Source organism: Cavia porcellus, unplaced genomic scaffold (genome assembly GCF_034190915.1).
Source record: "Cavia porcellus strain 051 isolate PalLab524CR breed Dunkin Hartley unplaced genomic scaffold, mCavPor4.1 scaffold_1, whole genome shotgun sequence".
NCBI lineage: Eukaryota > Metazoa > Chordata > Mammalia > Rodentia > Caviidae > Cavia > Cavia porcellus.
Window position 1 is genome coordinate 151,113,700 of NW_026947484.1, and position 27,811 is coordinate 151,141,510.

Here is a 27,811-nt window from a genome sequence, read left to right on the forward strand (position 1 = left end):
ATTAATTATTATTCACATATTTTTATATCATTATTAACATTTGCAGCATCATTATTACCAAGGAATATTTCAGTCAAAATAAATAGACTTCATTACTTTCAAGGCTACTACCACAAGTGTTTTCCTAGGAGCTCAGAACATATAATACTAATATAATAGGGTGTATTGTTTTCTATTAATAATGAAAAATAGTAATGAGAAAAATAAGGAAGTGATGCATTCTAAAAGTGGCTCCCAAATGAAGCTCCAGATGTCTTTATTATTCTTGGCTTGTGTCGGATATTTTTCACTGGTTATATCAGCATGTAAATCTTTTTAAACATTTTTTCATAGTTTCATTACTTTAAAAATAATTATATGCTTTCAAAATCCTTATTTAATGTAAATTTCACAATTTATGGGTTACTTCTGCTTTTCTTTGAGCTTATTTTATCATAAATTCCTATTAATAGGGCCTTAAAGAGACCCACCTTATACCAATTTTTAAATTAATTTTATGGGTACATTTTAGATACACGTGAGCACATTTATTAAAGTGTATTTATAAATATATCTCAACTCTTCTTTTTTTTCCCCCAAACCTTCCTTCAATTATTTTTGAGGAAAAAGGATAATCACTCCTTTATTATTTAAAATATTAAGATATTTGGTCTTCATCCTTCACACCTTAACCAGTTTTGTAAACAGAAACTTTATTTACTAGGAATTCTGCGGAATAGCTAAATCTATCAGAATTACAGAATTAATTTTTTATAAATAAAAATCAAGATATATCAATAATCAGTCTTATAAATTCATTGCTCAACTATTTTGTATCTAAGAAAGGCACTTTTTGTCCTTTACACATCATAAAACCCTAAAATAATAAATCATTTTGTGTGTACTGATAGTTATCATTTGTTTGTTTGTTTGTTTGTCTTGCTATGTAATTCACGCTAGCATTGAGCCACTATGTAGTTCAGGCTGGCCTCAAACTCATGGCGACCCTCCTGCCTCAGCCTCTCGAATGCTGGGATTACAGGTGTGTGCCACTACACCCAGCTGATAGTCACCATTCTTTATTGAGACATGTAGACACCTCACAGTCAGTTAAATTGCTTAAGTTGACAAAATATGATTCTTCCTGCTTTGGTGAGCTGTCCCATCACTGAGACACAATATCTGACATTACAACTCAGAGAAGGACAAGTTGTTTTTATTTTAATTTGGCTCACGGTTACAAAGGTTTCAGTCCAGGTTCATCTGTCTGGAAGGAGGAACATTATGGTGGATGTTGCAATGGTGTAAAAGAGCAAGAATGCGTAGTTCATGGTGGCCACTACACAGTGCAGGGGAACAGAGTCACAGAGGAGAGGGACAGGGACCAGATATAGTACTCAGGGTCATGCCTGCAAGACCTACCCAGAAGCACCCAGAAGTGTGATCTTCCAATCCCCTGAGTAGCTCCTAAGACACTACACAATCAACCTTAATCATCACACCTGCTTGCTCTTTCACTCACACATGAGCTTTTGTTCAGTTGCCTGCCTTTAGATAATATTCACTACCACTGCCTTCTGCACTTGTAGCAAGGAAAAGTCATTCTGTAATATGCATTAAGCTAATATCAATGTTTACATGTTACACATCTTTTTCCTTATCATTGGTAGAATACTTATTTTGCGATGGAGAGTCATAACCTCTTTTTTCGCTACTGTATCTTCAGCGTTTTAGCTGACATTCCTGATACACCACTGCAGGAAAAGTGGATATGCTGTCTCAGTTTTTTCCTGTGTGTATAAAAGCACAGATTCTCCAGTCAGCCTCCAGGGATAACCAAGACTTTCAGCACCACAGTGGAGAATATGCTGTTAGGTCGCGCTATCACTTAAAGAGGGTGGAAGGCTCAGCTCATCATTTGGGCTCTGCTGCTACAGTTAACATTATTATTTTTCCCATATGTCATTTAACTATGGCTGAGTACAAAATTTGTCTTCTAGGATGCCTGCCAGGACGTAGTCTGACTTTAATGCTGCTGTTTATCTCTTTCTTTCTTCCTTCTTTTCTTTTTCTAGTTTCCTTTCACTGGTGTTTTTTGGACCACTAATGCCTTTTGATATTCTTTGAGGTATGTGAATCAAGATGAAAAGTTAGCTAACATCCCTGCACTTCTTATTTAACCACTCTGCCTTCTTCTCTTCATTTTCTCCTATTTTTATCATTCTCAGGGTTTTGAATTGTACACAGACTATGACTGAAGAAAAAGTTTGTCTGCTCCATCTTCCAAACATGTAGAAACTAAACAACTCACCTCTAAATAATTCATGTGGCAAGGAGGAATTCTAAAGGCTAGAATTAAAAATACATAAGATCTGAATAAAACTACTAGAGTAACCATCTGACAGGGCATAGATGACATTGTTGCCTCAAAAACAGCCCAGTGACTAGCAGGCTATTTATAATCTGTATTTAGAAGATACTATTGTTAAACAACTGCGGGAAGATACCTCTGTCTGATTATCAGTGTCAAGATGGGAACACGGGTGGAAATTGTAGTCAGCAGAAAACACCACTAAGACCTATAATTTAAGGATGTAGCAGAAGAGAACGTATTGGGTTGTTTTTATGGACCTGGAGGTGGGGATATGTGTTCACTGGAAAAAAAAAATATGTAACGTGAGGGTGTTACAGAATCAGTGCTCAAGGTAATACCTGGTAATGTTGAAATCCCATAATTCATTCAATAGAATAACTATGTACTAAATGATTACCATGCACTTTTTTTTCCTGATATTCATCTTGATAAAGGCTATTTAGAGTGAAGTAACCATGCTGGGACTGGGAGGAACTGACCAAGAAGCCAACTAGCCAGCCTTTCTAGTAAGCTGTGCAAGATTCCATGAGAGAAAAGTCAGATGGCACCTCCCATGAGCCTACTGGTGTGTGGCTGGAAATTAAACCTACCACTACTCCTCACCTCCCAAGCATCCAGTTGGTTCAGAGGACAAGCTGGGTTGATAGTAACAAAAGTACAAAAAGCAAGTAAATGCTTGTACTGTTTGGTTGATTTTGTAGGCCTGAGGCCAGCAGTCTGAGCATCTCTTGGGAGGAAGACAGTATGCAGTACAGCAAATGGGGATTTTCTTCTAGCCTATGTTTGAAATCTAATCTTGTTCACACTGTCTCACTTTGTTCTGATTAACTGGTTTGCTTTATTCAATTTTCTGTCTTGATTGGTTTTATTCTGCTTTGTTTTTGGTTTGATTTTGCTGTACCTAATGGAATGGACAACTATTGTGAAGATAGCAAGACATATCATGGTAGCTATTGTTGTTTTCCTAGTATCTTGTTTTGAAGTTCTGTCCCAATTTTGCTGCTTTGTTTTGATTGATTTTGTTTTGTTGGATTTTATTATCTTTAAAATTAAAAAAATGAAATACCTATTATTTTTATACGCAGAATCTATATGCAAGAAATTTTATATTGAAATTATATTTTCTTTGTTTTATTTACTGCATGTTTTTTATTTCAGCATAATTCAAGAGTAGTAAGTTTACTTTGCAACCACTGATTGTCACGTAATGGGATGCCTTTCTCAATTGCTGTAACTTGAACTTTCCTTACCTGGAGAGGTCCAAGCAGTACAGCAGAGGGCTTTGCTCTGCTCCAGATTAAGAACTGCTTCTGAGGAAAGCATCTTGCTCAAATTCTGCATCCCTGGAAACACCGTAGCCACCTCTTTTCATACATGTCATACCAGATCACTCTGCCCACTAATAGTAGCTGTATGAGACAAGGAAGAGGTTTAAAAAATATGAAAATTGATGGTTCTTGATTTCTGAACCTGCAGGAGATTAAGTTTAGTTTACATGAGAACATAATTTTTTGGCTGATACAGTAACAGAAAAGTGTCAGTATATTAAAATGTTCTCTCTTTTTTTTGTACCAAATATTGAATTCACAACCTTGCACATGCCATGCAGGAGCTTGTGCCTCTGAGCTAAATCCCCTGAATTTTAGGAACTGCTGCTATCCCTTTAGGATACGACTCACTCTTCAACTTTCCTTAGTGAACAGACCTAACTTCCAAAGTAGATGACCCCAGAAGCAGAATAATTTTTAGGTCACTGCAATTCTAGTATGTAAGGAGTAAGACTGTCTATTTTCTGAATATATGGTTTCTTCTGTGCAATTAATTAAATATTTAAGTACATAAGAAAGGCAAATTAGAATTATATTAACATGAACTATAAGCATATTGACCTGTTATAGTTGATACACTATGTCAACTGGAGAAGTCTAAAAGCTTAACTGTAACTTAGCAATTCTAAAACTTGGAGTGTAGAGGACATGTCCTTTACCACTCTATAATGTTGTTCATTGTGTCAACTTGAGAAGTTTAGAAATTTAACTAAGTGACTAAAGAGGGGGCCAGGGTCCCTACTTTGTAACCATCTGGAGCCTGCACAAGAAGAGGGTTGGAAGATGATATGAGTTCTACACCCAGCCTGGGGTGTAAGCTAGGAAAAGGGGCTTGCTCCTCTCACCTTTCCTCTTGCTGTCTTCTGCTGCCCCTGTGCCATGCCACCCTGCTTTGGAGTCAGCTGATTATGGACTGAAACCTCCACAAACTGTGTGCTAAATAAAACTTTCCTTTTCTAATTCTGGGGTGGGGGGTGTTGGATATTTTGTCACAACAACCAGAAAAAAGTAACCAGAACAACCTGTCTGTCCATTGCTAGCCATTAAATAAGTAAAGTCTTTTGCCATGCTCTAGAATTGTTAAACATATACGTTTTGATTTGGATGCTTATATAAAATTCAAAACCATTTCTCTACTTTTAACTATACCTATTATTTCTCTTAGGTCATCCCTTGAAAAGATCAGTATCATCTCTGAATGACCTTCGTTGGCTAATTACTTCCATATCAAAATTAGGCGCTTGCATAATGAATACATGGCATCACACTGGGAGCTAAAGGATTGTATTGTGGGTCATTTTGTTTAGTACATGCATAGTATTTCCTTAAAGCTGACTCTAAATCTATTTAAGTTATTTTCATTTTATTTTTGGATTCTGAAGATTGAACTCGGGCTAGGACAGCACTCAACTACTGAACTAAATTCCTAGCCCTGAATTTATTTTCAGATGTGTAAAAATCGTATCATACTGTTAGGGGGAAATAAGTGATTTCACTCTTTACTATATTTTATGGCAAGTAATTAAAATTAAAATGATCTATATTTGTCTCTTGTTGTCTGTGTAATGTTGGTTTTATTTCAGTTTTATACTCGTTTTTCTTCAAAAAGTCATTTGCATATTTCTCTAATGCTAAATGTCAATGTAATAATATATTTTATTACCAAGTTTATTCGTTTACTATCCACTTTATTTCTTTTTACCTAAGAGTATAAAAATTGATACAATTTAAGTAAAACAATGTATGTGTTATGAAAATGAAAGATAAAAATTCTTATTTGGCTCTCTCTTACAATCAGATATCCTGTTGTAAACTCCTACAATATGAAGATCTTGAAATGAAACTCCATTACTTTAGGTCATTTAAGTTAGATTTTTGTATATTTTGTCCAAAAGTGTATAACTCCTGAGATTCTAAATGCTATAAAGATACATTGAGTCTTTCAGGCTAAGACTTTACTATCCTTTTTATGAAACTAGCTACTTGCTGTGAAAGATTCTAGTAGTAAAATTTTTCTTAAATCATTAATAACACCTACATTTTTATAAGTGTAAGATTAATGTTTGTCTTTAAAATTTCTAGTACTCAGTTGATCCTAGAAATAATTCAAGTTGTTTCAAACTGAATTATATTTCCAAAATAATCATTAAAACATTTCATGTAAGCTATGCTTTTGAATTCTCCATATATTGATCCTATAAATATGACTGGAAAATATTTGGGGTTATTAATTTGTTTCACTCTTCTGCCTATATTATTGCCTTTGCCCTCCAGTCTAGTATGAGACTTCATTAGTCCTGTGCTTCATTGCCTCTGAGGAGGTATGTGGTGAATTTAAATGCAGTATAGCCTACAAAGTGTCTTGGAATTTGTTTTTTTGCAAACAATCTTAATATATTGAAAAATATAAGACATAAGATAAAAAGAGGTATTTGAGAAAATAAGAAAAATATTCCCTAAGCTAACAGACACTCCTTTAGCTGTCAAGAGGGAAGTGTTACAAGTTCTCCGAAATGATACGGACTCAGATCCTTTTTTATGACCACAGCTGGGAGAAAAGTGTCCCCAGCACATTAAGATCTTAGGGTATAGTAAAAAATGCATGAATGATTCTGCCCATGTATAATCACTGGATTCCAAAGAACATAACTTTAAATCAACCAATCCCCCAGACTTGAACAGGAAGCACTTTTAAGTAAATGAAGTACCTTCACATACAAAACTGTAGACTTACCTGGACCAGAAAACAGCCTCCCTCAACCCTATTGCTCTATCATTGTGTTAGATTCAGGAGTCCTGAATATGTTACAGAGCTGAGGATTAGACAGAAATCCAAACAATAACTAACTTAAATGAGTTTCCATTTAATTGGATGCAAAGTGGGCACTGGAAGTCAAGTTCCTTCAGGATATAAAGGAAATGCATTCTCCATGTAGTCTAAAGATTTCAAGTGATTTCTTAGATTCTACAGTCTTTTCTTGATTTCAAAGCTTCAACAGTTCAGTCTCCTGATTTTCTTTCCTCTCGTGAGACTGAATGCTTCAGAGAAATGACCTTCTAATGTGGTAAATTGAGATCTAACTACTAATTACTAATTGTTATTGCAATTTTTGACCTGATCTCTTGAGCTGGAAATCAAATCCTTGTCTCTGGAGTGTAACCAGATCTAATAGGCAGCCTTTGAGTTGACGCAGAGAGCACATATAAGCAATTGAGTGAGTTTTAAAGTGTTACCTTAATGAACAGCGCTGAATATAATGTGTTTTGAAGCTCAACCTAGGTGAATGTACTTTCCTTTTCAATGGGAGTAGTTAAGTACAAAATTTTTCTACTCCTTTATTTAGAGTGAAGAAGCATATTAGTGAAAAAAAGTGTAAGAAAGTTTCCCATTGGTATATTTTTAATAGCTTCAAGCTGTGAACAGTTACATTGTCCCTAGGTATGGGGTGGCACATGTTGCGGTTAACTGATTAGTACAGAGCCTCTTGACGTACAGACATTTTTCTGTTACTGGTATCAGCCATGAAAATGTATTTCCAAGCAATTAAGCCTTAACTCCTGCTGGTTTGGAAGCCAGGAACCTTCAAATTCCCATTCAAATTATTCAACACCTACCACTGATAGAAAAAAAAAACAAAACAAAACATACGACTTCATTAGTAAAAGCCACAAAGAAATCTATTGATAAGTTTTTAAAGTTTCTGTAGCATGGGACAAATTCAAAAGTGTTCAGATTGTAAATTACCCACACAACTCTAAAATGACCTCACTTTCTTTTTTCATAACCCTAAGGATTTAGTTTATGAGGTCTTAGGTTTAACAACATACTTAAAGAAGAATGTGAACAGAAAAATAAATATAAGAAAGGTTATGGGGAGGGGTGTGAGGATAGCAAAGGAAGAATGATCATCAGATATCTGTACAGTTTCAATTTGTTTCAGTTGTTTAAATGAGCTAAATATCCACCTGACAATTCAAAATTAGAATTGCAGCATTGGACAAGTGGATACAGTAATTGCCAACTGATTGAACTATTTCTTTTTGTCAGCTCTTTTCTCTCAGAAGTGAAAGCCCTGTAGAGACAGGGATATATAATTTTCTTTTATTACTTCTAAAAAAGGACAGACAAAGAGTGTGATGTTAGATAGAAGGTATGGGAAAGTTTTTCATCAACAAATTTTTTAAAATTTTTATCAGATAAATACCTTTTATTCTGAAGGCTGTGTTATTTTCAAGATCTCACAAATCAACTTGTTTTAATATCGCAGAATCAAAATTACCTATGCAGTAGCATTGTACTTTCAAAACATTTATGATAATGTTTATGATCCGGCATCACAACATATCAGTAAGTGGGAACTGGAATATGTAACTTTATCAAAGTATGAAGAGTGAAAGGCTGCTTAGTGATTTTTCATATTCTGTTCCTATTGTGCTGGTTCACAGTAGTGTACAAGTTTTATTCTATACATAAACTCTAAAAGTTCCTGCTTTTAAAAAGAAAGCAAATACATCAAAATGGAACCTCTAAATAGGCAGGTGACCTACTTTGCTTATAAATGCTACAGTAACTTGGTAAGTCTCTGCAGTAAACTACCAGTTGATTCTGTTGAACTTTCATTTTGTTTTAACTTCATACTTTCAGTTATTAGGTTTTTGTTCTCAAAAGAGTGTCATGTAATCATGATTTTATCTAGGCAGGTGGAAATCATTACAAATACAATACTAAATTATCTTGAGAACTTTCTAGGATCCAACGGGTAGAATTTCTATGACAAGAAAGCACAATGATCCACGTAAAAGATCTCTAGCAAACCTACAGCACTGGAATCATGTCTATTTGAAGTGCAGTTTCTCAACTGACCACCAGGAATTCTATGTAGGACGTTATCATGGTGACTGTCCTCATTAGCGAATCACTATGACAATTGCCTCCAAAAGAACAGACAAGGAGAGTGAAGTTTGTCATCTGTTGTCATTCTTTCTATTGTTATTTTCTTCTGTGCTATTCTAAAAATGTTTTAATTATTTTCAAAACCTTCCCAATTTCCTCTGTCAAATATAAATATACAAAAGGGGATTATTTCTGTCTGACAACTTTGAGTACCTTAAGAGATTTTTAAAAAGAAAAAGAAAAGACCAGAATTTTAACAAACATCCCACAAAAGAATAAAATGTGTGTGTTAAGTGAGTGGTAAGGAAGTATGACAGCAAATGGAGAGCTCACGGAGGGCGGAATTATTGAGATAATGGTTCAGTGATGCAGGACTTGAGTTATGTGTTGGGGTGATAAATGGAGTCGCCCCTAAGGACAGCTAGTGACAACTGTAATGGAGGAAGTGTGGTACAGGGCACAGAAACTACTTGAGGTACATCTTTATTTTAAAAGAGAAGTTTAATTAAAGCTAGATTTTGAGTGGCATTTAAAAATAGTTGATTTCATAAAACAAAAATGAATACTTAATTATTTTAGGTCTTGTCAGTGACACGACAAATATGTTGCTGTATTAAGATTCCAGAGGACGTATTTGAACGAAAGGCTATAGAACTAGAGAAGTCTGTTAAAGTGCTCTAGATGTGAAGTAATGAAGTCTGAATGGAAAACTGGAAAAGAGAAGATAAATGAGAGAAGCTTTCTCTGGAAAGACTGTACAACACTTGGTTACTCATTTCATGGCAGGCTCAGCAAGATACATGATTCTAAAGTTATGATTTTTCATAGTTAAGAAAACAGTAGTATCTTTAGAAATGTAAACACATTGTATATAGTAAGAACTTACATTAAAATTGAGGTTTCAACTATGCATAGATTGATGATATACAAACATAATCAATGAAGCTTATTCACATCTATCGAATGGAAGAATTCAGACACAATAATATCTATTTATATGACTTTTTACAAGAAGTTCAAAAACAAGCAAAACTAGTATGAAGTGGAAGAAATTCAAGCAAGGATTAACCTTGGTAAGTATGGATGAAAAGGGCAGAAAAAAACTTTTGATGTATGCGTTAGTCAGTTTTCCCATCGCTGGACAAAACACTCAATACACACAGCATATAGGAGGAAATGATTTATTTGACTGATGGTTTCAGAGGATTCAATCAATGATCAGCTGGCTCCAGGCAGAACAACATAGCAAAAGGGCACAGCATTACTTAGCTTCTCAGATCATGGCAGCCAGAAAGCCCAGCTGGGGATAAGTGCACAGATTAATGGCCATGGACATAGATGGTACCCAAGCTCTTCCTGCATGACCTGCCCAGACACATCAGGAACAATGCTTTACTCATTTGCTAGAGATTTCTTATCTAGCCAAGTAGACATATTGTGATTAATGGTGACAAAGCTCAGCTAATGTAAATTTTGTTCTTAATCATGCTTACAGTAATAACAAAAATGTGTGATCAAACAACACACGTGAATGTCAATGCTCCTTTCCATTCAAAAGAAAAGCAGGGACTTTAATATAGCAAGAGAACATCAAAACTTAGGAGATGTTCCAGCTTGTTCAGTGTGCTCAGTTGGTTATGAACCACAGTTGAGAGAAGTGTGTTTTTAAAGCATACTATAAATCACAGATCGGGGACAACATATCTAACAGAAAGTTTTGTTTTAAACTGCAAAAATTGGTATAGAAAAAGTGTTAACATTAGTGTCTGATGCTACTGTAGGGATCAAAAAGACTGTAAGTGGACTGAGAAGTTTTATAATGGTTGTGAATCAGCTGCAGAGGAGAGACTGGGGCATCCTTCAATACCAAGAACCAAGGGTGAGCTGAAAATAGAATTGATCCAAATCAGTTTGAGTATTAGGGGAATTTCTGAGAATCTGAACATCACTTATGGTTCAGTTTAAATTAACAAGAAGTGAGAACATGAGAAATGGGCAAATGGCTTCATCCTCCATCATGACAATTCTCTGTGTCACATATTATCTTTTTTATGATTTGGTAATTCCTGTCAAATAAAACTACAGTGTGTCCTCATGCATGTTGTTCACAAGGTTGGCACTGTGTGACGGCTAGCTGTTCCACAGCGATGAAATGACCATGAAAGTTACATTTTGAATTAATTCAGGATACTGAGGTAGCTCAACTAAAGACACGTAGGAATGAGAAATTCCAGAACGCACTAGGAAGTGAAAAGAATGGTGAGATAAATGTGTTCCAAGCAAGAAAACATATTTTGAGGGTGAATGACAGTAATTCATTTTATTTTAAAAAAATTATTTTTATATTTAAACAGTTACCATAGTTTTTGATTTTTTGAATTTATGGTATTTTAAATATTTGCATCATGTTTTTTTCAATTTCATAAGCTGTGGTTTATTTATTCTTAATAAACATACATTATATATACATATCTTATAAGTGATAAATGAATAGATATATTAAATTAAAAATTCCAATGAAAGTGTTAGGACATGTGAATATTTAAGCGAAATATGTGTATAATTCAAAAGATCTCCCTGATTCTTGGATCTTCCATCAAGGAAATTTCAAGGAAATTGAAATGAAGATAGGTAGACAATGGAAGTTTTTTTCAATAATACAGTTTACATAGAGATCTTTCTGTGACTCTACAGTATGTAGTGTAGAAAGTGTTACCTACTTCATGCACAGCTAATTAAACTTGGCTAAAGACATAAAAATACATTTTATTAATGAAGATTTATATTTGATGGCATAATCTGAATGCACCCTCTTGAAATTGATATGTTAAAATCCTAACCTCCAAGGTGACACAATTAGGAAGAAGGAACTTTGGGAGGGAATTAAGAAAGAGTGCTCATGAATAGGATTAGTACTACTTAGGAAGGTTCCCAGTGGGACTCCTCAAACTCTTCCATTGTGTGAGAACACAGTAGGGATATGGTGCTGTGAGCCAGAAAAAGGCTTTGAACGGAGCACCCAATCTTCTTGTGCATAGGCTTTGGGTTTCCCAGTCTTTAGATGGTAGAGTTACCCTTCCAGGTGTTGCCCCCAGTGATTCACCTCCACCAGTCCCCACATCCTAACAGGACATCGGTGCTGGGCCCCATAGCCTAATCACCCCCAACAAGCTCCACCTAGGAGCTCAGGAGATCTTCCAGGCACATTTTCAGTCTGAAGCGTAACTTGAGTGCTTTTATCATTATGAAACTGCATTTTGAATCTCTGGGAGAAATGCCTTACAACCAAAATTACAACTTCTTTATATATGTTATGTCTTTCTTGGAAAGTGACTATAGTATTACAAAGAATCACAGAGAACAAGCTTTGAGAAAATTGAACTGAACAAAAAAAAATGGTGCATAAGTGATTCTGTATACTTTCTTCAGTTCTACAAATCCCTTTAAAGTATCTTGTAGATACAATCATTCCTAATCTACTTGGGATAAGAAGCTAAAAATTGGGGTACACAAAATACATTGTATAGGCTAGGTACTTTATAAAAAATATAAGGTTTCAGGAAACAAACATATGTCTAGTTCCTAAAGTGGATTGAATTATGAAAAATAGTGTAATTGGTTAAGCAGAATTCATTTTGAATATTAAGAATTCCATGGAAATATATATATATATATATATATATATATATATATTATTTCAAATTATCTTTATAAAATTCTACTGTAAATAATTTATATTTGTTTAAAGGCAGAGAATATTTTTCTATCACTACGTTATACTACAGAAAAAATGCTATCTTTATGACTATATAACGTGAAATGAATATATACACAATCATTGTCTCATGGTCTGGAAAGAAATAGAATAAAATTAAAGATAAGGAAAGCAGGACAAGCAATTGCCAAATTCATTCCTACAATGATTCCATTTAAACATTTCATTAACAAGAGTCAACTTTGGTACTTAATGTGGAGCATAAAGTATCTTGTCATAAAATTGATTATTTCTTGCTCCTTACATTGACATATGGTGCTGAGAAGTTTCTGAGTTTCCTGGAATTTGTATTAAGAATTTTCAGTATTCCAGTAAAATTTCAAAATACTAAAGCTTTTGATAATAAAGCAGGCTTGAGTAAGACAACCAGCCTAAACATTTTCAAATTTTCCATTTAATTCATAAGGCTTTCTTTTCAAGGGTCATATATGCGGTTGTTGTTACTGTATTTTAATTTCCTTTTCTAAAATGGGATGCATACATCTCAAATAGGGTTTAGTGACAAATAGCGACTAAAATAAAACATCCCAGTACTATGAAAGTACTAGAAACATTTTCCATCTTAAACCACCTTTATTAATTTTTTCTTGAGGTTAAAAAATTATTTTTTAACTTTTTTATTAGCACATGTTTGCTGTACATGATGACTGCAATTGTAGGAAGTTGGTATATAGACATCATGTATTGTAATTCTCTTTTTTTTCTGTTTTTTTTAATCCCCTACCCTTCTCCTACTTCTATGCTTCTTTCAATCCCTGCTTCCCTTCCTATTTGCAAAAGCTCTGTGGGGATGGAAAAGAAAACTATTTGAAGTTGCTAAAAAGTTATTGTCTCACTTCAAACCACCACATGCACTCTATCTTGAATTTTTTCTCAGAGAAGAACTATCAGATTTTAAAGTGGGAAGCATTTATGTTTTACGTCAACAATGGGAGAAACAGAGGTTAAAAGAAATTAAATCATACAGTATGTCATGCAAGACTGTGAATAAAACTAATACCTTAAGTTTTCATACCAAAATTATATGCTAGAAAAATAAGGAAATTTCTTTGTCTCAAATATAAAGTAGGAAATGATACGAGAGTACAATATTGTATTTCTAGGAGTCATGTGAATTAACTAGTGTTTCTGAAAAATACATGGTTTCTTCATTACTATTAACACATTATTATTTAATAACATACAGAACCATAGAGTATTTAAATGTGTAATAAATGCGAGATAGACTATGAGAGAAAAGCACATACAAAATGAATTTAATATCGTTAGTAATTTATCTTCATATCTCAACCTATAAAGCATCATTTCATAAGGTGATTTCATGGTATCCTCCAGTTCCTTTCAAACATATCATTCTAATCCTTCACTCAAAAAAAAAAAAAAAAAAGCTAAGCCTCAGAACTAAAGGACTTTAAAATTAAATCTGTACTACAGGTATGCAGGAAGGTATATACACTGATTATCAGGCAGTTAAAATCAGGCCTGGCTTAAATTTCTATTTCCGTGCAAAATATGCCATAAATGCACAATTTAGTTTTAATGCTATATGTGATCATATTTCTGTAGGTCTTATTAAGTGTAGCTTCACAAAACACTTTTGGTTGTTTCCTTACTAGAAGTTGCTTGCCTTTTGCACATGAAAGGTATATGAATGATAACATAGTTCTTTTAAAACTTTTCTTCAGAAGTTCCTTTGCTTCTATTCCCTGCTAGTGTTGGGGATCCTGTGACATGCATGCTAGAGCAGGTTATTTGTATCATTAGTAGCTCTAAAAGGTTCGCCATCATCATATAGCATCCATGACTAACTGCCCAAAATCCTCCTCCTGGATAAGAATATAGACCGTATTAGCTCACTGCAGAAATTCTCCAGCAACAAACATACACAACTCTTTTCAATTTGATTCTGCTTCTTCATTTATGCAAAATTCAATATTGTTTCTTCCAAATATCCTGGTTTCATTTCCTTCTCCTTGAAAAGCAGTTATAGTTTATTTGATCAGCATCACTAGAGCATTGTTATTTTTCTACCTTGGTTATTTTGTTATGAGACTCTGCTTTTGGCATAATAAATAATTGTGTTACTTATGAGCTTAGCATTTGCAATTTTATCAAATATTCCATTAACTATAAAAGTGAAATGTGATAGACTACATAACTTTAGTAAAATTTTTTATATTCTTCATAGGAAGGAAGCTTACATTTCTTGCATTTTTATGCCATGATTAGATAAAATGATTGTTGAGATTCTATCTTGACTTACAATTACTGTTTATTTGTTTAAAAAATTCAAATAATTTGTACACATGTATTCCATATTTTGAAAATTTCATAAAACAAAGTGAAATTTAATTTTATTCCCAGGAAGTTTAATTCTTAATTACATAAACACATGTCAGTAAACTTATTTACGATGCTGTGGAGCTTGTTCAAATGTGAGACAGGCAGTTGCAATGAATTACTTTTAGTGTCACTTACAGCCTTGGTAGCTCCTAATACTCAATGCTCTGTGCAGAGCAGTAATCCAGGCATCTTTTGTATGTTCTCCTAGATTGTTATATAAAATTTCCCAAACCGGAGCTTGGTGGAATATCTGAGCATTGGCCAAGTATTTTTCCCCACAAAATCAAAATTTAACAAAACCACAGTTATATAAACACACAATTATACAAACACACAGAATAAATACTAAATAAAAAGAATAGTACAGGCATAAACAATTCTGGAGTACCCTAGCTAGGGCCATTTACACTATATGTTTTTTGATCATTCACTTTTAATAGATTTTATATCTCCACTGCAAACTAAGCCAAAGCCACATTCTTTCCAGTCCAAGGCTCCCTTCTGGGCATGCTGCAGACAAAGAAACTTTCAACAAAATGATCTAACTTAGTTTCTTTTCCTAGTACTTTTGACATCTTTTGTTTTAAGCTTTCTGTTTTTATTTGCATTGCTTTCAAATAGGGTGTAAATATAAATATTTCCATCTTTATTTAATATACTCACTTTTCTTTATACCATAGTAATAGGTTTACTGTGGGCTCAAATAATGCTCTCTCTTCCCTTCTTTCTCTGTCTCCCTCTCTGTCTCTCTGTTTCTCTCACAAGGTGTGCAGAGGCATAGCATAAGATCTAATTACCAAATTTTTATGTGTACAACACAGCATCATTAACTGAAAGTACCATGTTCCTCACGACATCGTAGAACTCTTTCATCTTGCATGACTGCAACTTCATGCCTATTGTACAGAAACCCCCCACTGCCCCTTCTGCACTGGACAGTCATCCTTTTTCTTTGCTCTGCCTGTGTCTCGTACTGTTCTTTCATTTTAGGTTCCACAGTTAACTTTATATCCTTCAATCTTCCAATACTCACCACTCCTGATGCCACATAATTAAGAAAACATAGTTTTGCTATGTATTTCAAAGATCCATGAATATTCTAATGTGCAAATAGTCACAATATCTTCTCCTATACTGGGAATTCCTTGTATCCCTTCTTCCACTGTCATTTTATAAGGTTTTCCAGTCCTATTTCTCCTGAATATTCTTACGAAGATCAAACTTGAGTGTAAGAAAAGAAATAGAACTGAAAACCTTAGAAACATGGATGTACAAACTACAGAAGTGAATCAAGAGGGTCGCAAGTCAAGGTGGCCTTGGCAGAAGTCTGAGATTTTCAGACTAGGAATTGAAATATTTTATAGTAAAAACTGAGTCAACTAACAGTCTTTGAAATTTTTGAAAGAAATTGAAATACATAGTTAACCTTGGTTGATAAAATGATTTTTATTGGATTTGAATATCTTTATTTGGGGTAGAAGTTTGAGATTGGAAAAGTAACATAATTTGCTACTATATATATATATATATATATATATATATATATATATATACATGCATATACACACACAAAGCAAAGGCTTACTTTCACAGTAACTACAAATTACTATTAAACAGTGCAAGTTCAAAAAAACGGTTGTAATGTTTCTCGGACTATGGCAATACTATTAGGGAAATTTTCAGAAATTTCTCTGAATTATGCTTTGGCCAAACAAAGAGATAATGAAGAGTTCTTGCTCTGGAAAAACAGCTCAATTTGTGATACTCAGTAAATTAAGGAAATCTGACACTTTATCTTATAGTACTGAAAATGGACCTTAGTTTTTTAATCTAACCTCAATGACTCCAGGTTTCATGGAAGGGAGAAGTCTACTGAAGAAAGAGATCAGAGAGGATATTCTGCCTCACACCTCTCATAAGTAGCTGATACTATGGGCAAGTTGTAAGATTGCTAATTCATTCAAAAGAAAGTAATGCTATCGCATGATTAAGAAATAAGTTATGAGAAAAGAAAATAAAAGAAGGTAAATAATATGCTCAAGATACTCCCCTTCCCTCTTTGTTTTTCTCTTCACACACAAGGAACACTTTGTTAAGCTGTCCAGTTAGTGAATCTGTACAGCTCAATGCATCTCCATGGTTTTTAAATCACTGGCACTGAGCTTTGATGCAGCCCTTTATCTTTATCTATTAATCTTTACCTATTAAGAACTTCTTCTTCCCTAGCAAATTTCCATGAATTTTCTATCCTGTAGTATATCCATATCTAGGTAAAGCAATCTATACAAACACAAAGATCTGTCTACAGTACCAATATGTCAGCTCACCTGACTTTTTTACCAAGTATCTCTAAATGGCGGGTGAAGACATTTTCTCTGGCAGTGTTTTTCTTTAACAATGAAAGGAGGCAGTTGCTGCAGGCACAGAATAGGCCATGGGGGTGTGCTATATAAATCCAGAGACCCACCTTGCACCCACAGATAACAACCAGAAATTAATGATGAGCTGGTAGAAAGATAGAAAAAGCTAGACTTTCTGAAAGTGTCTGTGATTGGTCAAAACAATCCAGCAGCCCCTACCAATTTCTGTGACTTCAGCTGTGTGAGAGACATGCTCCTGTTTGTTTCAATCATCTTTGGGGGATTTTTATGTAACTACCATCTTTCAGATCAAAGATTAGATGAGAAATGAAAATCAACTAATTCCAGGCCATTTTGTAATGATTGGTTAAAGTAATTAGTGAATGAAATTGATGTTTTTATTCAGAAATCACAAATGATAAAGTAAAACTAAGAAGTTAATTTGTCAGCAGTTGTGTGTACAGAAGAGATATTTAAATTCAGCTTTTTCTCTGTGCTTGTCAGTTTTACCATTTATTGTAAAAATAACCCACTTAGCATACTGATTGAGATTTTTAATTGTTTTGTTTGCAAATAAATTCCATATACAGCTTAACAAACTCCTAAAGTGTAACAAGGAAAAACACCCAGCTGTTGACCTCCTTGAAAGTAAGCAGAGGATCATATTTATCTGTATTTTTCCCGTCTGTGCATGGTGGACTACCAAAGTATGATGAATAGTATATTCATTTTCTACTTCTCTGTAACAAATTGCTTACCACAAACTTAGTGACTTAAAACAACATGCACTTATTATTTTACATTTCTGGGAGTCAAAATTCCAAAAGTAGCCTCGCTGGTCAGAAGCCAAAGTATCAGCAGGGCTACTTAGTTCCCCAGGCTCTGAGGAGAGAAATGCATTTCCTGGCCTTTTTCAGTGAATGGAGGGTGTTTGCATTCATTCACTCACGTGCAGTGTTGGTCTTTCTGAATTCAGTCTCCTATCATCACTTCTTCTACTATTGCTCTTATCCAATACTATTGCTCTTATCTAATACCTCCTTTGCAGGGACTCTTGTGATTATATTGGATCCAAACTAATAATCCAAATAAGATCCCACCTTGAAGTACTTAATTTAATTATATTTCAAAAGAACCTTTAAAAAGTTCCCCCACCCTAATCCAGGCTTCAGAGCACACATATTGAGATGGGTATCTTTGGAGAACCTTTAGTATATCAAAGTCAATAAGGGTACTAACGATGGCAAGAGCCAACATGACACTCTGAGCATGCATGGAAATTGGTAGTTCTGTTCTGTCACTCACGTGTGCTGTTTCTTCCACTGCTACCATGTCAGCTGGCTTCACTTTCCTGTAGAAACTGTAATAGTCTTTCATCACCGGCTCCAGGCTGAGATGACACTGCTACCCAGTTAAAATCTCTTACATTGTTCTAGTACCACATTTTAGGAATGATAATTCAACATCTTTGTATTTATTTTCCATTTGCCCTTCAGGCTTTTTTTAAATTGTCTTTTCCTCCTAGAGAGGGGAACTGAATATCATTAATATTTGTAGTATTAATACTGCATTGACTCAGTAGCTAAACTTTTATTTTTCAATAGTTGTTTTAAGGTTTGGTATGTGCAAAATTAATGCATAATAATCCTGCTGTAAATAAATTATATACTATCTCAAATGTAATCCAAGTATCTTCGTATATTTATATTTCTTCCCCCTTTTGTCAGTGTATGTATGTATATGTATATGTACATGTATATGTATCATTCAGCACATTCTTATCATTTTATATTAATCATTTCTAAAAGACTAAAATGAATAAATTCATACTTACACAATTCTATTAGCTTTTATTCCTTTGTGTATTCTTTTGCACATTAGTTTTCATATGGTTTCATTTTTCTGCCTGAAGAAGTCCTGTTAAAATTTCTTTAAATTTCTATAAATGTACTGGTGACAGATACATTTCAGATTCTGTTTGAGCCTTCATTTAATAGTTATGTCTAAAGGATATATTCAGAATTTTCTAGGTTGACAGATTTTTTCTTTTAACATTTTAAACTTGTTCCCCTCCCCTAGGTTTTTTTTTCTTTGCTTTTGGTTTGCACAGATCCTGAAAATAAATATATTGTCACTCTTGATCTTATTCTTTTTTATATGGCATACCCATTTTTCTCCAGATGATAGTAAATAGTACCATTTATAATTGTTTTCCAGTTACTTAGCTATAAACTTTATTATTAGTGGTGGTAATTTGTGTATGCATTAATTTTAGTAGCAGTCCTTTTTTTGATGTTTACATATTGTCATTTTACAAATAGTTGTTCAATATATGTTCCAAAAATGGAACATATAAAGTGGGAATTCAAACAGTGAGACTGCAAATAGTTCTGTTCAACTGTCCAACAAAAACTTAGTAACACGGTTGTCAATCATATACCCTTAAACATACATGCAGTTAATCATACCTTCATTTATGTTTAGATTAAACAAACTAAAGCAGGTTAAAATCATTCTGAACAAAGAATAATAGTATTGCTGGATTTCACATCACGACACTCCATGATAAGCACTGGGTAGTATAGTATCATTTTTTAAAATTTAATTTACAGAAAGACTAAACAAAACAGAAGATGGGTAAAATAATATACAATTTCAAAGAAAAAACAAACAAAAAGCACAAGTTGATGATTACAGATTGTCTTCTTACAAATAATTATTCAAGATACTAAAGTGGACCTTGTAAAGTGGGGATTCAAACAGTGAGACTGCAACCAGTTCTGTTCAACTATCCAACAAAAACTTAGAAATATGGTTATCAATATTATACAGTTAAACATACATACCTTATCTTCAATTATGTTGAAGATTATCCATATCTTCAATTATGTTGAGATTGAATAAACCCAAGCAAGCTAATATGACTCTGAACAAGGAATAATACTATTGTTGGGTTTCACATTATGACACTCCAGGATCAGCACGGGGTATTTTAGTGTCTCTTTTTCTTCAGACTATCTGTTCATTTCATCATGTGTCATATGATCAATTCTCATAAACTGTTTAGAAATTCTACACACGCATGAGTCTTAACACGTATTTCTATCCTTTATATATTTGAGGGAGAAACAAAACAAAGCAAGGCAAAATGAAACATATTCCTATAAACACATGAAATTAAATAAACATATAATACCATTGTACAAAGAGTTCTACTGTGGCTCCTGTGTTGTCTTGTTATCTCCAATAGAATTGGCTATATCATCAGACATAGTATAATTGAATATGTCAACACATAACAGTATTATTAAAAACACAACTTGGTATATAGTATAGAACTTCAAAAACTGGCAGTTATTATACCAGAATGTGTATCGTAGAGTCTTGTCATCTTCAGTGTAGTTGCCTATACTCATGACTTGATACTATCAATCATATCAGTTTTGAATAAAATCTTCTCTGCCTCATTTCTGTTATGCTCTTTTTTTGCTATCAGTTGTCTGCTTATCTTCTTCATTCTGTTTTCTGCTCCATTCATTGAGGCCTCTCTGCCACTCTTCCTGGAATCCTAGTACTTTTCTCTCTCTCTAGAATGCCCTGCAGTGTTCTCTGTAGAGCTGAATTGGTGGTTGCAAATTTCCCAAGTTCCTCTTTGTCTTGGAAGCATCTTGTTTCTCCATTAATTTCTAGAGACAATTTAGCAGGGTATATCAATCTGGGATGGAGATTATTTTCTTTCAGGGCTTGGAATATTTCGCTCCAGGCTCTTCTTAACTTGATGGTTTGTGTCGAGAAGTCTGCCATTATTCTGATGGGCCTTCATATGTAGATTATCTGTTTCTAGTCTCTAACAGCTTTAAATATTCTGTTCTTATATTGAATTTCTGGGATCTTGATTATTATATGCCTGGGTGTAGCTCTGTTTTGCTTGTAGGTGGCTGGAGTTCTGTATGCCTCATATATCAGCATATCATTTCCTTTTCCTATGTTTGGGAAGTTTTCCTTAATTATTTCTGTGAATAACATTTTAGTTCCTTTGTTTGTATCCCAGCTTCTTCATTCACATTCTTTATTCTCAAGTTATAGCTCCTTTTGTCATCTTCTAGCCTTTGTATTGTTACTGTTTGTTTCCTTGTTATTTCTAAAAAGCTTTCCTTTTCATACTCCCACATTGCAAAATTGTCCTTTAGTTTGGATAATCTATCCTTAGTTGCTTTCAAGCTGATTTGCCATTTTTCCATAGAGTTTTTAATTTCCTGGTGATCTCTTTGAATCTTTCATGTATTCCATATATTTTTTTATATTCTTCAACAAATGGTTCTTTCCTTTGTTTGAATTCCCCCCTTCTGTCTGTGTCTGCTTGAGGGGTGCTTAGTATCTCTTTTATTAATCTTCTTATATCTTGCTTTATTTGGCTAAATATTTCACTTTTGAACTCATCTATGAGGTCCCAAATATATCTTTTTATGTCTCCTGGCACTGAGTCTGATATTGCATGTTTGGTGTTCTCATTCTCCTCTGTATTTACCTATCTTGGGTCAATGTTCTCAGGGTTAGGGCCTGGGGATTTTTGTTGTTTTCTCTTCCCAACTTCTTTGCTTCTTCCAGGAGGCCCCAGTTTCTTTCTTTGTTGGTTACAATTCTTCTGTAGTGTGCTGGCTAGATGACCCTTCACAATGCAGTGTGCTAGTGAGTTACAGACAGGGACAGCCGATGCTGGCCTCTCCTCTCTGCGTCAGTCAAGCTACTATTGCCTGCACTACTGTATTACTTTGCACTGTCTCTCCTCTGGATTCATCAAGCTGCTGAGGCCTGCATTGTATTCTTTGCACTGCCTCCCTTCCAGACCAGCCAAACCTCCAAGTCCCTACTGGGCCAGTGTGGTTAGTGTGTGCCATCACTGCAGGGACTTGACCTCGGATAACCTATTGGGTCTCAGCCAGGTCATGTGACCCAGGCCTAGCTCACTCCACCAATCCCATTTGGGAAGGGAACAATTGAGTAAAGTCACTGCTGCCCCTTGTACTTGCCAGTCCTGCCCTGTCCCAGATGTCATCCACTGAAGCCCCCCTATTTATGGAATGACTCCACTCCTGTCATTCACCTCAGGTTGATGTAGGCACCTTGCCAACTCAGCTCTCCATTCAGCTTACTGCCAACCCCCAAACTCAATGTAACTGTGCCCCCAGTGAGTCGAAGTGCCAGGGCCTCATATGGCTCAGCAAGTTGCAGCGGGACCTCGGCAAGTCTCAACAGGACCCTGGCAAGTTGTGGCGGGACCCAGGCCAGTCACGGCAGGACCTCAGCCAGTCATGGCAGGACCTCAGATGGTGAGCAAGTCGCCTTAATTTCTTCTTGGGACACGAGAATTCATCTCCCTCTTTTGGGGCTCCCCACTCTATATTATGTTGAATTTTAAGTTGACTATCTCAGGGAGCTTCTGTCTTTTTTTTTTTTTTTTTTTTTTTTTTTTTTTTTTTTTTTTTAATCAGTACCAGGGGTCAAACCCACAACTGCATACTTGCAAGGCAGGCGATTATGCCACTGAGCTAAATCTCCAGTCCCAATTTTAGTAGCAGTTCTTATTTATGTTGGTTCTACTGGAAAGTTTTTATCAAAAATGTTTTTATCAAAATTCAGACTTTTTTTTGCATTTCTATTTATTTACTGTCCTTCTGGGTTCCAATACAATTGTCACACTGCCGTATGTCATACAGTGCTCAGTCTCAATTTTTTGCCTCTTTTTCTTCTTGCATTTCAGTTTCCATAGAGTATATCTTCTGTCTTCAAAATATATGATATTTCCTTTTTGGTTTTACCTATTCATTTGTACATCAACACATTAATTTTTAATTTCAAACATTATGATTTTATCTCTAGAGGTGTTACATTGTTCCTTATCTGACATTTCTCAGTCAGTTCTCATTTTTTTCTTTAAATACCGCAAGATAGTTACAATAGCAGTTTTTATGCGAATGTCTGCCATTTCCATTATCTCTGTCATTTTTGTTTCTGGGAAATTATTTTTGTCAAGTAAAGAACACATTTTCCTACTGCTTACCATGCAGAAAGTTTTTTGACTATGTGCTGGACAATGTATAGCACTTTGTCACATGTACAGATTTTGTTACAATCTTTTGTAAGTGTTTGTGGGAAGCCGCCTGAGATGGCGCCCATTTCCTGCTTCCGGGTTCTTCCCGGCCTGAACAAGCCCGCCAAATTGTCATATCTGCCCAGTTACCCGTGACGCTAGCCTATCAGCTTGTTAGGCGTGCTTCTCTGTGATTGGATACTGCTTCCCCTTATAAGAGGTTGTTCCTGCCCCCAACGGCGGAAGAGGAATCAACGTTGAGGGTGGCGGACCTTGTTAGGTCCGGTTCGCTGTACGCAATAAAGTTTGAGAGCTGATCCTGCTCGAGTTTGGCCTCCTGTCTTCCGCGGCTCCGGTCATCTGGTGGCCCCGTACGGGGAAAAAGGTAAAAGACTCAGCGACGTGCCTCTTCGGCCGGGAGGTGCGATTGCTGTTGCCTGCGGTACGACGGAGGACCTAGCCCAATAACAACGGAAGGCCGCGAGCGCCTCTTCTCTTCACCCTGATCAGCTACGTGAGATACAGCGGTTCCCGGGACAGGTGAGTACTGGGTCACCTGGGTTGGGTGGACGCACCTAACAGATTTTGAGCGCCACACGAGTGGATGCTGGGTTTTTTTTTTCTTTTCTTTTCCCTTTGCATCTGTTTTGCTTTCGCTTCGCTAATACAGCCCGACAGGCTTTTGAGCTCGATCGGAATGCTCAGAGGAGCCCGGAGCCACTGCCGATTGTGGGTCTCCGGAGGACCCTCAGGGCTCTAATTCTGATTCGGATTCGGAAGGTTCAGAAGAGGAGGTTGTCTTCGCTAAACAGGACCCTCCTGCACAGCTTAAAGAGGAATTCAGGGCTCGGGAAGATAAAAAGGGGAACCAAACACCACCCTGCTTGAGCTACTCCGCCTTACGGGAGGAGCTTAAGCCCTTCCGCCCTTTGGCAAGTTCACGGTCCTTCCACCAGAGGGTATGGTCGCGGCTTCCTTTTGAGTGTTCCGGTCTCCATGCATTCCCGGTAGCCCTTAGAAATTAAACAACTTAAAGCTATCAAGGACGCAGTTTCAGCTTATGGGCCCAATGCGCCATTTACCATGGCGCTTTTAGAGGCATTGGCAGGTCTGCTTTTAACTCCTGGAGATTGGACCCAGCTGGCACGCGCCTGCCTCTCCCCCGGACAATATTTAGATTGGAAGTCCTGGAATGAGGAATTCTGTGTAGAGCAGGCGGCAGCCAACAGGGAAAATAACCAGAGAGAGTGGAACAGGGATATGCTATTAGGGCGAGGAGCCTTTGAGGAAGATCAAACTCAATACCCTCGCCAGGTTTATGAACAAATTAGCCGCTGTGGCCTCCAGGCCTGGAGACGGCTGGCTGGAAAGGGAGAACATACGGGTCACCTTACAAAAATTATACAAGGGCAGGGAGAGCCATTTTCAGACTTTGTGGCCCGCATGCTTGAGGCCGCTAACAGGATTTTTCCAGAAGCTGAGGTGGCTCACCCTCTCATAAAACAATTGATTTTTGAACAGTGCACTAAGGAGTGCCGTGATGTCCTAAGAACTAACAAAAATAGGTCCTTAGAAGAGTGGACACGCCTGTGCCGTGAATTGGGTGGCCACGGCCTAATGCCCAAAGGAAGAATATCATTGGCACTCTTTACCATAAATTTTTTAAACCTTAATCACAATAATCATTCCCCTGCCATGGAGCACAATAACGCGTCCCCGGCCGACAAAGGGCTGGTGAGATGGAAAGATGTCCTTACAGGACAATGGATGGGCCCGGATCCAGTGATTAGCTGGACCCGAGGTGCGGTTTGTGTTTTCCCACAGGAACCAGACTGCGAACCGCTGTGGGTCCCGGAAAGATTGACGCGAGCAGTAAACTCCCCACCAGTTCCTGATAAAGCACAGGAGGATAAGCCCGTGGACACAAGTCAACTCGACCCTTCTGGGACCGACGCTCAGCACCCGAGACCATCTACAAACTAAAATGTCTGGTTTGGAGCTTTTTCTACCTCTTTTTGGATCCTAATTGCCATGGCTATCCTAGTAGGGCTTGTGGTTATTAAATGCTTGTTAGATCGCCTCATACAAACTCAGCAGCAGGTTAAGATCACAGCTATGGCAGCCATGCAAATGGCAGCAGGTGGCCCATCAGGCCAGCAGGCCGCCGCATATCTCCTTCACATTGCAGAACATCAGCTATAAGAGCTGAGTGAGCAAGCCAATGACGGGTAAGACGGGAAAAGCCCTCCCGGTCAACCTAAGACAGGCTCCACTCAGATATATATGGCCTATAAGGCCAGGGGTCCCTTCTGGAGTCAAATTATTGGCATTGAGATGCGAGACCAAGGGTACTGCAGTGCCATCCGCCTCAAAGGTTGGGGGGAAGGCAGGAATGAATGTCTATATGCATCCAGGTTCGGTTCACAAAAGCCTGGCCCTGCGAAAAAATGAACCACTCACCTTGAGCATGGTCCTGGCGCAAGGATATGCACAAAACAGGGTGATGCACAGCAGGGTATAGACCTCTACATTCTCTCATGCCTCGGCCTACAAGGTAGGCCCACTCCTAGGTGTCTAACAGCAACAAGGTCATAGACACCTTGGAGGGACCCACAGACCATCCTATTTTAATAAATAAAAAAGGGGGAGATGTGGGAAGCCGCCTGAGATGGCACCCATTTCCTGCTTCCGGGTTCTTCCCGGCCTGAACAAGCCCGCCAAATTGTCATATCTGCCCAGTTACCCGTGACGCTAGCCTATCAGCTTGTTAGGCGCGCTTCTCTGTGATTGGATACTGCTTCCCCTTATAAGAGGTTGTTCCTGCCCCCAACGGCGGAAGAGGAATCAACGTTGAGGGTGGCGGACCTTGTTAGGTCCGGTTCGCTGTACGCAATAAAGTTTGAGAGCTGATCCTGCTCGAGTTTGGCCTCCTGTCTTCCGCGGCTCCGGTCAAGTGTTAATCTTTATTTTGCCAGGAATTTAAGCCTTTGAGAGGTAGGAATCTGCATTGAGGTTTGTTTTCAAGATTGTCAAGGTTAGATCATGAATAGCCTTTGCTATAATGATAAGTGAACCCACTATTATTTTCTAATTATGATAATCATTCTCTTTCTGCTGCCCTATAATATGATTCTAGGAAGAAATCTAGTGGATTGTGCTGTTCTTCTTATTTGTATACCTTTTTTCTATTCCTATACCATATATTATATAGTGTTTATAAGTAGTTGCTCCATGAGTTTTGTCCAATTTTCTATTCTGTAGATAGTCTAACTGTAATCTTCATTTCCATCTTATGGCTAGTAACAGAATCAATTTAATGCAATACTATGTACATAATAATTCTGTGCGCCTTTTTGGCAGCTTTTCTTACACATGTTGGGAGATATTTCGCCATAGGTCATTTGTCTTTCTATAATTCATGTTTTGAAGACCCTAAAACATTTCCTCCAACAAACCATACTATGGATCATTCTTGCCTGAGTGGCCATTTAATAACTCAGCTTTGAATATATTTGGCCAATTTTATCTTTTAAATTTAACTTAAATATTACCTTTCATCTAGGCAAACTTAATTTAAATATTATCTTTCTTTTCTCTCCCTCTATTCTTCCTTTGTTTTGCTTTCTTTCATTCTTTACTGTTTTTCTTTATTTTTCACTTTCTTCATCTTTTCCTTTCTGTGCTGCAGTATCATATACCATCCCATTGTTTAATGAGATTGTTAATTTGTAATAACATGAAACATTTGTTTATTCTTTGAACGAAAAATCAATAGATAATGAAATGTTATCCTCTAAAATATGCTGGGCTTAGGATACTTCCATTTAAAGTCATTATCTCTAGAAGGAAAAAACTTGGGAACCTGAGAGAAACATGTTCTCTTAAACTATGTTTTGGTCAATTTAAATATGGAATACATTCACCCATAATGGAGATTGGTTATTTAGAATAAATAATCTAACAGTGGACAAGAGGAACTTACCTTGCAATAGATGCTAGGGTCAGCTCAGTCACAGGAACATTTCACTCAAGCCTATGTCTCATTCAGATTGATTCCAACTGAAGTCACAAGTGAGTCACATCAGAACTCACTTTTAAACAAAAACTGTCTATTGATGTTGTTGAAGAGGTTTCTCAAAAAGTTTACATCTCATACACAATTTTATAACGCTGCTTTTCTTTAAGGCAGGGGGATCTCATGGTTAGATTCTGCTGTGGGACCTTTGGCTGAGAGTTGCTTATTTACAATATTATGGAAATTTATATAAGTCATTAGAGCATTAGAAGTCAGCAAGGTTCATTATTAGGTTGAGCACAATTTCCATTCTTATCTCCTTTTTGAACAAACTTTCACCTTTCTGTCTTGAAAGCAGAGTAACTAGTTATCTTTGCTGTGCTCACTTAGGGAAGAAATAGAAAGATCTAGGGGGAAGGAAGCAGGATGTGAAGGAGGCGGTACCAGCTGAGATGTCTAAGGAAACAGAAGGGAGGTGGACTGGTGATTCTGATTGAAAGGGAATGACGGAGTGGTGTAGTTATGCGGACTTACATTTTTGTCACCAGAGCTTAAATACTATTTAGAAAAACAGTAGAAGATAAACTTAGAACATTATTTTATGAATGTATTATAGACATTTTAAAATGAAGCAGGGTCTGAGAGAGAACAC